General features: G+C 41.7%; 1 protein-coding gene across 3 annotated transcripts in view; it reads left to right on the top strand.

Moving 5' to 3' along the window:
• Positions 1-16,162, top strand: part of PCED1B (PC-esterase domain containing 1B) — a 152,922-nt gene that overhangs the window by 12,632 nt on the left and 124,128 nt on the right. For 2 of the 3 annotated variants that reach the window (XM_060166449.1, XM_060166450.1), the window contains exon 2: positions 11,037-11,115. The gene's annotated coding sequence lies outside the window, so the exon portion shown is untranslated. Of the gene's footprint in view, positions 1-11,036; positions 11,116-12,616; positions 12,636-16,162 lie in introns of those variants that run through there. The other variant, XM_060166452.1, reaches the window with a different exon arrangement.

Below are 16,162 nucleotides of genomic sequence, written 5' to 3'. Positions count from 1 at the left end.
TATGGTCTGAACCCCAAACTCGTATGTTGAAATCTTAACCCCCAAGGTAATGGTATTAAGAGGTGGGGCATTGGGATATGCTTAGGCTCCAGAGAGATCCCTATCCTCTTTGCAATGTGAGGTCATAGCAGCAAGACACCATCCATGAATGAGGAAGCAGGCCCTCACCAGACGCCAAAGTTTATGGTATTTTTGTTATAGCAGCCCGAACGGACTGACACATCTGGAATTGATTCTTGTGTGTAAAGTGATGTAGAAGCCAATAGACATTTCTTCCCCCTATGGATATCCAATTGACCCAGTACAATTTTTTGAAAAGACCACCTTTTTCCTTTACTGCATTGCAGGGTCCTTTTGTCATAAATCATGTGATCATATATGTGTGAGTCTGTTCCATTGGACAGTTATCTGGTCATATACTAGTATCACACAGTTTAGCTTTATATTAATAGTTCCTGATATAGTATATGTCCTTCACATTTGTTCTTCTTCAAGAATACCTTGGCTATTTTGGGCCTTTTGCATTTCCATATGAATTTTACAATTGATTTGTACATTTCTGGGAGAAATATCCCACGGTTTGGATTTTGGTTGAGAGTTCATAGAAGTACGTAATAATTTGGAGAGAACTTATATCTTTACAATATTGAGTCATCCAATCCATGACAAGTCCATTTATTTGGCTCTCCTTTATTTTTTCTCAATAATATTTTGTAATTTTTAGTTTAGAGGTCCTGTACATCTATAATGAGATATATTCCTAAGTGTTTGAGTTTGGGGATGCTATGATAAATGTTTTATTTTCTATTTGTTTATTGCCGGTATATACAACTGTGACTCATGTCATAATCAGCTCAGACTGCTATAATAAATACCATAAACTCGGTGGCTTATAGACAACATAAATTTATATCTCACAATTCTGGAAGCTGCAAAGTCCAAAATCAAGGTGGCAGCAGATCTGGTGTCTGGTGAGGGCCATCTTCTTCATACATATACAGTGGCTTTTCCCTGTGCTCTCACATTGTGGAAGGGGTTAGGGATCCCTCTGGAGACTCTGTTGTAAGAGCGCTAATCCCAGTCATGAGGGCAGAGCCCAAAGGCCCCATCTCCTAATACCCTCACTTGTGGGGTTAGGATTTCAAAATATGAATTTTGGACGGAACACAAACATTCAGTCTATAGCAACTAATTTTTGTGTATTGACTTTATATCCAGTGTCCTTCTTAATTCTCTTATTAATTCTAAGAATTTGTCTGTAGATTTTTTAGAAATTTTCTATATGCATGATCATACTATCTGGAAATGACAGTTTTATTTCTTCCTTTTCAATCTCCATGACTTATATTTCTTCCTCTTGCCTTTTGCCCTGGTTAGACTTCCAGTTACAGTGTGGCCATTCTTGACCCAGTCCCAATATTAGGGAGAAGGTTTCAGTGAAAGTTTCATTTTCAGTGAAAATGATGTTTGCTGTGGGTAATTTGTAAATATTCTTTATCACATTAAGGCAGTTCTATTCTTACTTGACTAAACGTTTTCATCACAAGTAAATGTTGAATTTATCAAATACTTTTTCTGCATTTGATATGATCGTGTGATTTTACTCCTTTTTATGGATGTGGTTAACTGAGTTTATGATATTTGAATGTTAAACCTGCTTGCCCACCTAGACTAAACTGTCCTCAGTTTACTATATCACTGGATTTGATTTCCTAGCATTCTGTTAAGAATTTTTAAATAATGTTTATGAGAAAGATGGGTTTGCAATTTTCTCAGAATGCTTGTCAGAGTTTTAAATGCTGTTTTCATTTTTTAAAAGTCTGGAAGTTCTGCTTCTGTTTCTGTCTTCATGAAGAATTACATGTGTTATTTTTCCTTAAATTTTTGGAAAATTCATTGATAAGCTCTCTGGCCCTAGACTTTTCTTTGGGGAATGGATTTTAAATAATGGGTTCAAATTTTTAAAACATACACAGAACTATTCATATTTTCTATTTCTTCTTCTATCAGCTTTGGTAAGGTGTGTTTTTCAACAAATTTGTCTATTTCATGCAAATTGTCAAGTTTATCTGCATAAAGTTGTTTTTGGAATACTTTTGTTTGTTTGTTTTTTTGTTTTTTTTGTTTTGGCGGTATGCGGGCCTCTCACTGCCGTGGCCTCTCCCGTTGCGGAGCACAGGCTCCGGACGCGCAGGCCCAGTGGCCATCGCTCACGGGCCCAGCCGCTCCGCGGCATGTGGGATCCTCCCGGACCGGGGCACGAACCCGTGTCCCCTGCATCGGCAGGCAGACTCCCAACCACTGCGCCACCAGGGAAGCCCTGGTATACTTTTATTGTGCAATCAATAGTGATATCCTCCCTTTTATTGCTATTGTTGCTGATTTGTGGGTTTTCTACTTTTCTTTATCAGTTTTGGTTTTATTAATTTTGTTAATCTTTTCAAAGCCAGTTTTTGGATTTGTTGATTGTTTTCTGTTATATGTTGGATTATTATTTCCTTGATTTCAGTTTTTGTCTCTATCATTTATTTCCTTAGGTTTGATTGCTGCTCTTTTTCTAGTTTCTTGAGATTAATACTTAAATCATTGATCTTAAGACTTTTTTCTTTTCTACTATATGCTTTTAAGGCTAGATATTTCCTTCTAAGCATCATTTTAATTCTTCCCATAAGCTTTGAAATGTATTTTTAATTATTCAGTTTAAAATATTTTCTATTTTCTTCTTCAACCCATGGATTATTTAGAGTGAATTTTTTAATTTTTAGCAGTTGGTTTTTTTTCTATTTTCATTATTGATCTCTAGTTCAATTCCATGGTGGTCACTGAAGATATTCTTAAATATGTCAACATTTTGAAATTGTTGAGACTTTATATTACAATACATTGATTTTAATAAATGTTCCATGTACATTTGAAACGAATATGAATTGGTCATTAATAGGTGCAATGTTATATGCATGGCAACTAGATCAGGCTTGCTAATTGTACTGTTAATATCTTCTATATCCTTACTGATTTTTTATTTTTGGCTTGTCCTACCAGCTATTGAGAAAGATATGTTAATGCCTCCCACTGTGACGTTCATTTGAACATTTTCACTTTTTGTTCTGTCCATCTTGGTTTGATTTATTTTGAAGCAATGCTACTGAGTGCATAGAGAAGGTGTAATATCTTGCTATTGGATTGCCCCATTTACAATTATAAACTGTCTGTCTTTATCTTTAATAATGTTTCTTATCTTAAAGTTCACATTGCCTGATATTGGTAGAGTTACACAAGATTTTTTTGTTGTTGTTAGTTTTTGCTTGGTGTTATTTGTCTTTTATTTTACATTAAACATTATTATTATATTTAAAGCATATGGTTTTTTTTTCAATCTAGTGTGACAATCATAGTCTTTTACTTCAAATTTAATTCATTTACATTCAGTATAATCTCTGACATAACTAGCTTTCTAGATAAAATTTTATTTTTCATTTTTTATTAGACTCTTCCCTTTTATATTCCTTTTTTCTTTTTGTTTTATATTCCTTTTCCCCTTTTTTTGCCTCGTTTAGATTATTCAAAAATTTAAAATTATTTAATGTTTTATTCTAATAACTTACAAGTAATACATTAGTTTCTTGTTCTGAGAGTAGTTATCCTAGAGAATACAACACATATCCTTGATTGATTACAGAATTATACAAATTATTATTTTACCACTCCTCTGATATTATCAGACCCTTAAAACTTTTAAACTGTTCGCCCTTCCTGCTTTTCTGTTCTTCCTGTTTTGCATTTTAGTTCTACATAGATTTTACTCTACGAAAAATATTACATTTATTGTTTTGTACAGTCAATGGTAGTTTATAAATACCTGTATACTTAACCCTTTTCAGTGTTTCTTATTCCTTCCTGCATATTTTTTCAAAAATAAACTTGCAACGCAGCCACTATGTGAGTTAAGTATGCTGGTTTAAATATATTCGAGATAGAATTTTGATTAAATAATCACCAAAAATAGACTGTAAGTTTGGATAAGACAACTTTAGTATCGAGGTCAAGCAGTAATGCTGATTTTTCAATAAAGCCCTGAATTTACACAGTCAAATTCAAACACTTACTGAATGGTATTCTCCAGTTTTCAAAGAGCATGAACGTTCAGCTCTCAGTTGATACTCTTAATAACTTGATGGATAAGCCAAAAAGATAAAGAAGCGGGGATCATGGGAGGAAAGAGACTTGCCCACATTTACACACCTTACACTGAACCCAAGTCCTCTGATGCCTAGTTCAGGTCTTTAACTTTCTGTATCAACTAGAAATACCTAAAATAACTCATCTGTCTATAAAGATAAGTGTGGGTGTAGAAAATACATCCCTCAAAATGCACAATTTAATTACAACTTCTTAAATGATCACCCTCTTCTTTCTTTTTTATAGCTCTGAATCTAGATTTTTAAAACTCAAAACAGACATAAATATCTGCCTGTAGCAAACATGGTAAGTTTCCTCCCAGCTGGAAGCTCACATTAAAGCCAGGCAGGAGTGAGGAAGGGGAAGTGAGATGGATTATATTATGTTTATTTTAGTCTTTCTGCTTAGTTTTTCTTTCCAGGCACTGGACTGAACTCAGTTTTCAGAACCAGAAATAAGCATTGTTTATGTATCTGTATTTATTAATACTCTGCTTTTAGAAATTTTTAGGTACAATAGATTCTAAGAGTATTTTGGGAACTTCTCACTGGTGATACCTAGATTGTATTCAGTGGAAAGTTGACAAACACATACCCCAAAGAGCCGTTAATAAAATAAACTCTTGGAGTATATAAAGGGTCTCCTACTCTTCTAGCAGAAGGCAGAACAGAACAGGTGATTACTAAGGTTATCTAACTGAATGAAAGAAGGGATGAAAAAAACCTCAGTAGCTAGCTCTGTCTCCTCTGTTTACCCAAAGATTCTCTTGGACCCATTCACAGGGATGGCAGTGCCACCGTTGAAGCAGCAGTTTACTTTCTGTTAAATTTGTAGTAGAGGGAGAAAAGGGATGGAGACTCAGAAACCACATTTTCATCCATGCTCCAAACACAGTGCTACTCGGTTTTGTACCATAGCAGACAAGGTCCTGCCCCTCTGCAAGTGAGGCTTGCCCACTGCCACACTGTGAGGGGAAAACGTTTGGTCTGGAGTAGTGGTTGACATGCTTTGGGACACTTGTGTCTCCTCCCCAGTTCCTGCCTCTGAGGATTCCTGCTGTTCATAGCCTGTGCTGTAAAGGACAAGCCTAAGTAGCCCTGACCCCACCCCATGTCCACCTTGCCCCAGTCTGAATAGACCAGGAACAGACTCATGGACAAGCACGATCAGACTCTCTCAAGAATTTGAGCCAAATGACAGAATCGACAATCGACGGTTGTGGACTCCCGCTCAGAGCTCACGTCCAGTCTGGGCTGAGGTTGGCACCAGTGCACGCCAGAGTCAAGTACAACCAAAGTTCCTTGAAAGCCAAATTATGAATAATCAGAGGAAGCCGAGTCTTTAGAGGGAAGACATTAGATATGCTTAAAAATCAAGGAGAAGAGTCAAAAGAGAAAGAGTTTAAAAAAAAAGAGAGAGAGAGAGAGACAGAGAATAGAGACCCCGTGAAATTCTAGTTCCCAGCTTAGGTCGCTATGAAGTGCAGCTGGACTTTGTTTCCTGCCTCTAGATGTCTGTAATGTTGCCGGTTTTATCTTTACAGTTAACTCCTCTTTTTAATTTGAGTTAATTCGAGTGAGATTGGACTCCTAGCAACCAGCAATCTCTTGACGGATCCCTTCTCCCCAGGCACCCTGCTTTGGTGTGGCCCCTCTCTCTCCAGTGAGGAAAGAACATGATCTGAAAAACTTTCCCACTATCAAATTGTCTGACTTTTCCAGTAATATTTTAGAAGAGCAGTGCAGTGAGAAGGCAACAGTAGGCACTAAGGAATAACAATTCCCAATATCATTTTGGGCATCGGTTGGAATATATTTTAGGAATCTTCCCAGAGCACCTTCTATTATCTCAGTAGCCAACCATTCCGTCTGCCTAAAAGGGCTACTTATCATTACACAGAAAACTTTCCCTATCCTCCCACACACTGCGCCACGCGCCCACACACGTAAAACTCTTCTATCAAATTGTGAGTGCCTGAGAATAGGGATTACGTCCCCACCATATCTGCATACTTAGCACCTAAGTACACTGGCTGACAACTATAGCGTTCATTTGGATGGATACATGTCATATACATAAATTGAACGAATATTCTTTCTCCACCTCTCTCGAATGTTTTTAGAATATTGGAACTAATATTCAGATATTACCTTTTCAGAAACTTTGCTTTTCCCTTCTGCTACTCCATCTGGATTTCCACATGTCCTTAGACTTCTGTGAGCCCTACTAGAAAGATTTGAAGAGCATGAGAAAGACAGGGAAGCAGTATTAGCCTTTACTTAGCCCAGGAAAAGAAGACTTAGAGGTGGCCCAGTCATAGTCACAAGGTCGTGATTTTTTTTTTTTTTTTTTTTTTTTTGCGGTATGCAGGCCTCTCACTTCAGCGGCCATGGCTCATGGGCCCAGCCACTCCCTGGAGTGTGGGATCTTCCCGGACCAGGGTACGAACCCGTGTCCCCTGCATCGTCAGGCAGACTCTCAACCACTGCACCATCAGGGAAGCCCTACAAGGTCGTGATTAAAGGAGCCAATGTAGGCATTTGAAAGGGATTTTCTGAGCCAGCACAACCTCCTGTTCCATCTGGGCACTCCTAACATCGGCCTGTAAATCCACAAGCCCACATCCATTACCTGCCAGTCTTAAAGCTGACTTTCCTGAGGACATTCAGCACATTTTCATCAATGCAGGTGTCAGTGCATAAACCCAGGGGCTCCAAAGGAAGGACTACACTGTGCAATGTTCCACTCCTTCCTTGGAAAAGGGGCCATTCTCACAGACTTGACCTAAGGCCAATGAAGGATTATTAATAGAAACACTTGAATCCAGTACTATTCATAAATACTCTTTTAGAAAAATTATTTGCATGCATAAAAGACTGCTTTTTCTAACAATCATTAACATTTTATTCCCCTTTTCTATGTCATTAAAGGCCAGAGTAATATTCAGAACACTCAAGAAAGTCATATATGGAAATAAAAGAAAACTATTTTGTGAGCATGTTTGGTTCTCTAGCATATTATGTGCTTGTCTTTTCCGGTACAATAATATGATTTATTTTATAAACATGCCAATTTTTACAGAATGAGTCATTGTTAATGTAGAAACCAGCTGAATCATCCATCCGTCTATGAATATACTTATTCTCCTTTTTTTTCTCTGTATGTTTATCATTATACTAAAAGGATATTAGGTATTCTCTTATTTAGAGTACTTCTCCCCTTCGGTTGTGTCATTTGGTTCACAAGTAATATGGTAAAGCTATCGTAAACTTTGTAATGGTTCAGATTTCTATTCATAATATCGAGTCAGAAACTTGAGTCATGTGAAATCCTCCAGTATCTCACATCGGATGCCTCCCATACAAGAGGTGAACAGAGAGTCCGGAAAGGGTCAGATAGAAAGGAAATCTTTTCTGACCCTGAGAAAGGCCAATCAGACTTTGGATTCTGGTAATAGATCTGTAGGAACTTACTCTTAAAGTTATTTGATCATCTTGTTTCAACAAATCTAAAACATCTAGTTTATCCCATCTTAAAATATAATCACCCAGGATATTGAGTTCATTTTAATGTATTAATCTGTTAGGCACAGTTCATGATTCCTTCCAGATGTCTTCAAGGAAAAGAAATGTAGAGAAGGAGAAATGAAATATTACGTGGAGCCAGACTATGATTTTAGGGAGGGAAAACATTAACTCAGACGTCAAGGGAACTGAATGCTAGTCATCGACGTATCACCAATGAGTTGAATGACTCTGTCATGTATTTGGCTTTCTTCTGTCTCAGTCTCCCCTTCAGTAAAATGAGATTCTTCTCCTGACTGAAATCTCAGTCTAAGACTCATTGACCCTTTTCTTATTATTTACCTTTTGAGCCAAACTTGTGACACTAAACCGTCCCAATTATGCATTTAACAGTGTACTCTTCAGTAGCCATCACATATTAAGTGCAATAATTACTATTAGCCACCTTAATAGTTCCCATTCTAACTCTATCAATGGAGAAAACTGTGAATTAAAAAGAAGAGTTGGGTTTATTTTGCACCATTTTTAAAAGAATGCAGAGACATAATTTGTCCTAGACAATAGCTCCTATCTAAGCCACTATGCTATTGACTTTCAGGTAATTCCCAGGAAACTAAATTCCTCTTGCCAAGTTATCTTTTTGATGTATACGTGTTATAGACGCATAGCCTACCTGCTCACTAAAACGTGTGGTCCATCAAAATTATATCTCAACATCATTAGCTTTTAAATACTAGAAATCATTTCAGGGCTTGGAAAAGTCTGACGAGCATGATTACATGTGGAGATTTTCAGATAGAATGTATCAGGGAATGTGAGGAGAATAGAGAGATTTGGACAGGCTTTGCCATTTTATTTGGGTGCAGTTTTATATTATGTCTCTATTTGTGATGGTAATAATAGTTGGTGGGAAAAAAAAACAGATCATTTGACCAATTCCCCTCCTCTTCCCCCCAGTACTGCACTGGAAAATGTTCTGATAAAATGAATGGTGATGTCAGAAGGAGATTCTAGGTTTCCTTTCAGGGCCAACACCCTGTAGTAGTAGGTTGAACCATAAAATCACCGTTGTTGGGCAGAAATGATTGACAACTGGCAGTTTCATATGGCTCAAGCCAAGGGGCCTTGAATTTGAATTCCAGCCCTGAGACTCACTTGCATGTCAGCTCAGGGCAGTTAATTAATTTCTGAGTCTTGGTTTGTGAAGTAGAAATAACACCTACTTTGTAGGGTTGTTGCAAAGCTTAGCAGTGTATAGAAACACTGTGTCTGGAGATAGTAAACGTTCAAGACGGTTAATAGTACAATATTATAATCAAGTAAGTAACTTAGGGAGTTTTTTCACTTGCCCCTTAGCAATTTCTGCATATAAGGCAAAGGTGACGGTTGCTATGGTAGAGAGAAATGGAAAATGTTTGTTAGGCACGATATTGAAAGCCCCAGTAGCTTTAAAAGGCTTTTCATTCCCGTCCTGTATGCTCTGGTATGTCCTAGTAAGGTCACAGATAAAGTCTGACATACACGCAGTGGAGTATCTAAATAGGAAATGTACTGTAGCAAATCGAGAACAGAGTTTAAAAAAAGAAAAAAATCAAAGCACTGAGCAAACATTCTTAACTTTTGGCAGAGGAACTGGACTGCCTGAATCTCCATGACTCTTTGAATTATTAATAGCGACTCATTTTGCTATATTCGGGGCAGTTATATATTTATATATCATGCAGCGTGTGTGAGGCTTTCAAGGCTCGATGGTCTTTTGAAGAATGTGTTACTCTGGAACAGAGTGGGGCAAGGAGGATGCCATGTTGTCATCTGCGTCGCACCTACCAGGCTGTGCTCATTAAAGCCTGGGGACAAGCCGGGCGCTGCAGCACTGCGTGGAACGCGGCTCCATCTGCTAGGCCAGAAGCCGCGATGAACTCATGAGTTTCACAACAGTTGTAATTCGCAGCTATCTGTGACCATTTTAATAACGAAGGTCTAGATTAGAAGGCTGTGTTTACATGCCGTACAGCAGAATGCTTCCATGAATCATTCCCACAGTAACTTTTGGTCAAACCAATCAACCAAGTAATGAAAAACCAATCCGTTGGTCCTGGGGCTGAGATGAACAGGTCTCCGCTTGCCTGATGCTCCTTGAATCTGAGACTGAATGGACCCTGATAAAAGAAATGGTCACATATTGAGGTATGGGGAAGTCATTCTGGCTTATACATGATTTAATTGAAACTTTAAACCAAAACAGCCTGTTTGTGGCCTATCAAACATACATTGCACATCTGCTTTAATTACCAAAGAAAACGGCACACTGACCAGGAGTAAAGAATGTCTGCTAAAACTTAAGATTAAACGCCCCTCTCCCCGGGATGCAGTGCTGGTACTCCTTTGATGATAAGACTCCTTTCCCAGGTGCCAAGGCCATACTGACTCACTGTGTACATTCTGGTTTTGTTTTGTTTTGTTTTGTTTTGAAACACTGTAGAAATGTAACCCTGACTTGTTTAATGTTCTTTTTTCTGACAAGATATAAACCTGTGCTGAAAACCCTCCTTCTCCAGAGCAGTTTCTCAGAGAAATCTGGGAAGTGGGCTTCCGGGCTAGTCCTCAGTTTGGCTCAAATAAAACTCTTTTCTGTTCTTATCATTGATTATGTATTGATTATTTTTGTTGACAGTTCCCACCCCCATGCACACAGCCTCCCCTCCCCTGTCCTCCTAGCAAGCCAGGGCGCTGCAACCTGTACCCACACACACACTCAAAACCCCACGCAGGGCTTCCCTGGTGGTGCAGTGGTTGAGAGTCCACCTGCCAATGCAGGGGACACGGGTTCGTGCCCCGGTCCGGGAAGATCCCACATGCCGCGGAGTGGCTGGGCCCGTGAGCCATGGCCGCTGAGCCTGTGCATCCGGAGCCTGTGCTCCGCAACGGGAGAGGCCACAACAATGAGAGGCCCAGATACAGCAAAAACAAAAACAAAAACCCACACACTCAAAACCCTCAGACAGCAGTGAGTCAGGGGAGCTTTGGAAACCCCTGAAGACAATCTGTAAACAAACTGTAATTTAGAAAATGTCTATTTTTGGCATATGTTTATTTTTTCATTGTCACCGCTCCATTATGTGACTTCCGTCAGTGACCCTGACAGCTCATTTGCATCAAGAGCAGTGAAACACTTTCATTTGTCCATTTCCACTGACTGGAGGTTTTAGTTAATTATCACTTCCTGACAGCCTGAAGGTCAGACTACTTCCTTTTGTTTCACACGGCAGTTAATCCCCTCATTAAGGGTGATGGAAAATGAATAATTAAACTTATACCATTTTCATATTTCAGGTAATGAGATGCCCTAAGATCCCAGATGTACCATATGAGAAGTCTGGAACGTGTTGAGGACTCTACTTCCAGCAAGCATGTGAGTTTCTCTCCTCTGGTTTCAAGGTAAAGCAGGTTCAGCTAAGGTTCTTCCCCTACACAAAAACAGCTTTGCCACTCACTAGCTGTATAACTTGGGGAAAAGGCAACTCACATTTGGAAATGAAAGATTTTCTCATTGTAAAGTGGAGAGAATAATACCCAACTTAGAGAACTGTTGTGAGCATTAAATGCATGAATGAAAGGTACAAACAAGAGGACCTGCCACATGGTAAGAGCTCAGTCAGTGTAAATGAATTATGTTATCACTTTCATTATCACCCTGGGCAAGTCATCTTCTGAATGTTTTGGTTACCAGGCCTCCACCAAACATCTACTTGCAGAGACCTTGCTCATACCTGGGTCAAAAGTTCACTTTGACCCACTGGGGCAAGGATTAAGGTTAAATTGTGTTAGGCTCTGGAGAAAAAACCGAGGTCTTAAGGAATTCAACTCTTACTCATCCCCTTCTAATTACTCTAAAAAGACTGGGAGGGCTTCCCTGGTGGCGCAGTGGTTGAGAGTCCGCCTGCCGATGCAGGGGACACGGGTTCGTGCCCCGGTCCGGGAAGATCCCACATGCCGCGGAGTGGCTGGGCCCGTGAGCCATGGCCGCTGAGCCTGCGCGTCCGGAGCCTGTGCTCTGCAACGGGAGAGGCCACAACAGAGAGAGGCCCGCGTACAGCAAAAAAAATAACTGGGAATCTTCCCAGAGACAGGACCACGTACTATCTAAGGGAGTTACGATAGCTGGGCTGCTGAGATAGACGTGAACCAGTGAGGAAGTGTCCCAGGGTTGAGTCAAGGCTTTAGACTTTATCCTGCAGTCAGTACAGACACGGGAGGGCGGAAGCAAAGTGTGTCGTGCTGCGCATGTGCAATGGGTGGGGCTCGACTCGGTGGGAGGAGCCTAGGGCCTGAGGTAAGGGAGACCTGGGAATGAAAAAGGAAAGTAAGATGCCCTGGGATGCTTATATGATTATTTGTAAAGGGGGTGGAAACCATTGCTCAACACTGAATTTAAAAATTTAGTTTGTCAATGCTTTACCCAAAATTGTCATTCGGTAAATCGTGTTCGGATTTTTGTAGGAAAAATATTTTGGTCCTTTAAAAAAGGTTCAAGTAAGAAGCAGCTTTAAAACTGCTTCTGGAAGAATAAAGGTCACAAGGGGAAAGTGAGTGGAGCATGGGTGACTGAAAGAGTGACAAAGTACTGGTGTCTTTTGAAAGAACTTGCCCTGAGTTGATGCTTTAATGTGACAAGTACAATCTCGTAGCCGTTTCATGCCCTCGTCAATGTTGGAACATACGCCCTATATCTTCCCATAAATAGTAGGAAAATATCCTAACGATGATGCAGTTAGCAAGTTTTATCATTTTTAATTGAAAAACTTCTATGAAAGTTAGAAAATTAAATCTGGAAGAGAACTTAGGTATCCTTTTACAGAAGGGGAAACAGGACCAGAGGGTAACCTACCACAGAAAGCCACCCAGCTGCGTGGGCCAGACCCACTGCTCAAGGTAACTGCTTTGATGCCTGGTGTGAGCTCTTTCTGTAACTGCTTTGATGCCTGGTGTGAGCTCTTTCTGTAACTGCTTTGATGCCTGGTGTGAGCTCTTTCTGTAACTGCTTTGATGCCTGGTGTGAGCTCGTTCTGTAACTGCTTTGATGCCTGGTGTGAGCTCGTTCTGTAACTGCTTTGATGCCTGGTGTGAGCTCGTTCTGTAACTGCTTTGATGCCTGGTGTGAGCTCGTTCTGTAACTGCTTTGATGCCTGGTGTGAGCTCGTTCTGTAACTGCTTTGATGCCTGGTGTGAGCTCGTTCTGTAACTGCTTTGATGCCTGGTGTGAGCTCGTTCTGTAACTGCTTTGATGCCTGGTGTGAGCTCGTTCTGTAACTGCTTTGATGCCTGGTGTGAGCTCGTTCTGTAACTGCTTTGATGCCTGGTGTGAGCTCGTTCTGTAACTGCTTTGATGCCTGGTGTGAGCTCGTTCTGTAACTGCTTTGATGCCTGGTGTGAGCTCGTTCTGTAACTGCTTTGATGCCTGGTGTGAGCTCTTTCTGTAACTGCTTTGATGCCTGGTGTGAGCTCTTTCTGTAACTGCTTTGATGCCTGGTGTGAGCTCTTTCTGTAACTGCTTTGATGCCTGGTGTGAGCTCTTTCTGTAACTGCTTTGATGCCTGGTGTGAGCTCTTTCTGTAACTGCTTTGATGCCTGGTGTGAGCTCTTTCTGTAACTGCTTTGATGCCTGGTGTGAGCTCGTTCTGTAACTGCTTTGATGCCTGGTGTGAGCTCGTTCTGTAACTGCTTTGATGCCTGGTGTGAGCTCGTTCTGTAACTGCTTTGATGCCTGGTGTGAGCTCGTTCTGTAACTGCTTTGATGCCTGGTGTGAGCTCGTTCTGTAACTGCTTTGATGCCTGGTGTGAGCTCGTTCTGTAACTGCTTTGATGCCTGGTGTGAGCTCGTTCTGTAACTGCTTTGATGCCTGGTGTGAGCTCGTTCTGTAACTGCTTTGATGCCTGGTGTGAGCTCGTTCTGTAACTGCTTTGATGCCTGGTGTGAGCTCGTTCTGTAACTGCTTTGATGCCTGGTGTGAGCTCGTTCTGTAACTGCTTTGATGCCTGGTGTGAGCTCGTTCTGTAACTGCTTTGATGCCTGGTGTGAGCTCGTTCTGTAACTGCTTTGATGCCTGGTGTGAGCTCGTTCTGTAACTGCTTTGATGCCTGGTGTGAGCTCGTTCTGTAACTGCTTTGATGCCTGGTGTGAGCTCGTTCTGTAACTGCTTTGATGCCTGGTGTGAGCTCGTTCTGTAACTGCTTTGATGCCTGGTGTGAGCTCGTTCTGTAACTGCTTTGATGCCTGGTGTGAGCTCGTTCTGTAACTGCTTTGATGCCTGGTGTGAGCTCGTTCTGTAACTGCTTTGATGCCTGGTGTGAGCTCGTTCTGTAACTGCTTTGATGCCTGGTGTGAGCTCGTTCTGTAACTGCTTTGATGCCTGGTGTGAGCTCGTTCTGTAACTGCTTTGATGCCTGGTGTGAGCTCTTTCTGTAACTGCTTTGATGCCTGGTGTGAGCTCTTTCTGTAACTGCTTTGATGCCTGGTGTGAGCTCTTTCTGTAACTGCTTTGATGCCTGGTGTGAGCTCTTTCTGTAACTGCTTTGATGCCTGGTGTGAGCTCTTTCTGTAACTGCTTTGATGCCTGGTGTGAGCTCGTTCTGTAACTGCTTTGATGCCTGGTGTGAGCTCTTTCTGTAACTGCTTTGATGCCTGGTGTGAGCTCGTTCTGTAACTGCTTTGATGCCTGGTGTGAGCTCGTTCTGTAACTGCTTTGATGCCTGGTGTGAGCTCGTTCTGTAACTGCTTTGATGCCTGGTGTGAGCTCGTTCTGTAACTGCTTTGATGCCTGGTGTGAGCTCGTTCTGTAACTGCTTTGATGCCTGGTGTGAGCTCGTTCTGTAACTGCTTTGATGCCTGGTGTGAGCTCTTTCTGTAACTGCTTTGATGCCTGGTGTGAGCTCTTTCTGTAACTGCTTTGATGCCTGGTGTGAGCTCTTTCTGTAACTGCTTTGATGCCTGGTGTGAGCTCTTTCTGTAACTGCTTTGATGCCTGGTGTGAGCTCTTTCTGTAACTGCTTTGATGCCTGGTGTGAGCTCTTTCTGTAACTACTTTGATGCCTGGTGTGAGGTCTTTCTGTAACTGCTTTGATGCCTGGTGTGAGCTCTTTCTGTAACTGCTTTGATGCCTGGTGTGAGGTCTTTCTGTAACTGCTTTGATGCCTGGTGTGAGCTCTTTCTGTAACTGCTTTGATGCCTGGTGTGAGCTCTTTCTGTAACTGCTTTGATGCCTGGTGTGAGCTCTTTCTGCTTTGCTGCACGAATCCCCAAAGACCATTTTATTGCCGATGTAGAAGAGTTGGTGCTTTCCATTTTCTCTTTCTAACGTCAAGAACCGTTTCATTGCATAAATTCCTCACATTGCTCCTTACTGCACAATTTTTTCCTGTTTTTGGAGTTACGTCTAACTGCTAGGTACTCCTTGTGTTGAAAATACCTTAACTTATGGGGGAGAGTTGCATAGTGGGAAGGAAAGTGGGTTCGTATGGGAAACTGCTCTGGCCAGTCCACTCGACGGGTGTTTGAGGAAAGACAAAGCATCAGCAAACCGCTGGTCTGTACTCACCTGTGCCCATGCTGACTGTCATCCCAGTTCCTTGAGGGGAGGCATGAAACCTCCTGCTGGGGGGGGGGTCACAGCGGTCACTCGCTGCCCCTCCCCTCTGTGTGAATCTCATTACCATTCTCCATGAGGGGTAGGGGGGTAAGATGATTCTAGTACCAATTCCAACGTGGGGTGGGGTTTCCCACAGCACCAAGCAATTCTCAGCCACCATCTAGGGGTCCTACAACTCATCTCAGTTCTGACTTCGGACCCTATTTGCCTGGAGATAGCATCAGATCCCACAGGCTAAGGGCTCAATCCTACAAGATTTCCCCGCGCCACCGCCTCCTCTTCTTCGGACACCCGTCACAGGTCCAGGTTGTCAGCTGGGCTTCTGACACACCGGCTGTAGATTGGAGATTCCAACTACCCCCTCCTTGGGTTCGATTAATTTGCTAAGGTGGCTTACGGAACTCAGAGAAACATTTTACTTACTAGATTACCAGTTTATTATAAAAGGATATAACTCACGAACAGCCAGCTGGAAGAGGTGCATAGGGCAAGGTGTGGGGAAAGAGCACAGACTTCCCGTGCCCTCCCCGAGGCTGCCACTCTCCCCTAATCTCCGCATGTTTACCCACCTGGCATCTCTTCCCCCCCACCCCCCGACTACTATTTTTATATGAGTAGGCTTTTATGTTATGGAGGCTTCCTCATGTAGCATGATCAATTATTAACTCCACTTCTAGCCCCTCTCCCCTCTCTAGAGAACTGGGGGCCAGGCTAAAAATTCCAAGCTTCTGCTCATGGCTTGGTCTTTCTGGTGACCAGCCCCCATCCAGGAGCCATCCAGGAGCCCACCCAGAGTCACCACATTAGAAATAA

This window comes from Lagenorhynchus albirostris, chromosome 11 (genome assembly GCF_949774975.1).
Source record: "Lagenorhynchus albirostris chromosome 11, mLagAlb1.1, whole genome shotgun sequence".
Lineage (NCBI taxonomy): Eukaryota > Metazoa > Chordata > Mammalia > Artiodactyla > Delphinidae > Lagenorhynchus > Lagenorhynchus albirostris.
This window is presented reverse-complemented; position numbering and strand designations above follow the sequence as displayed.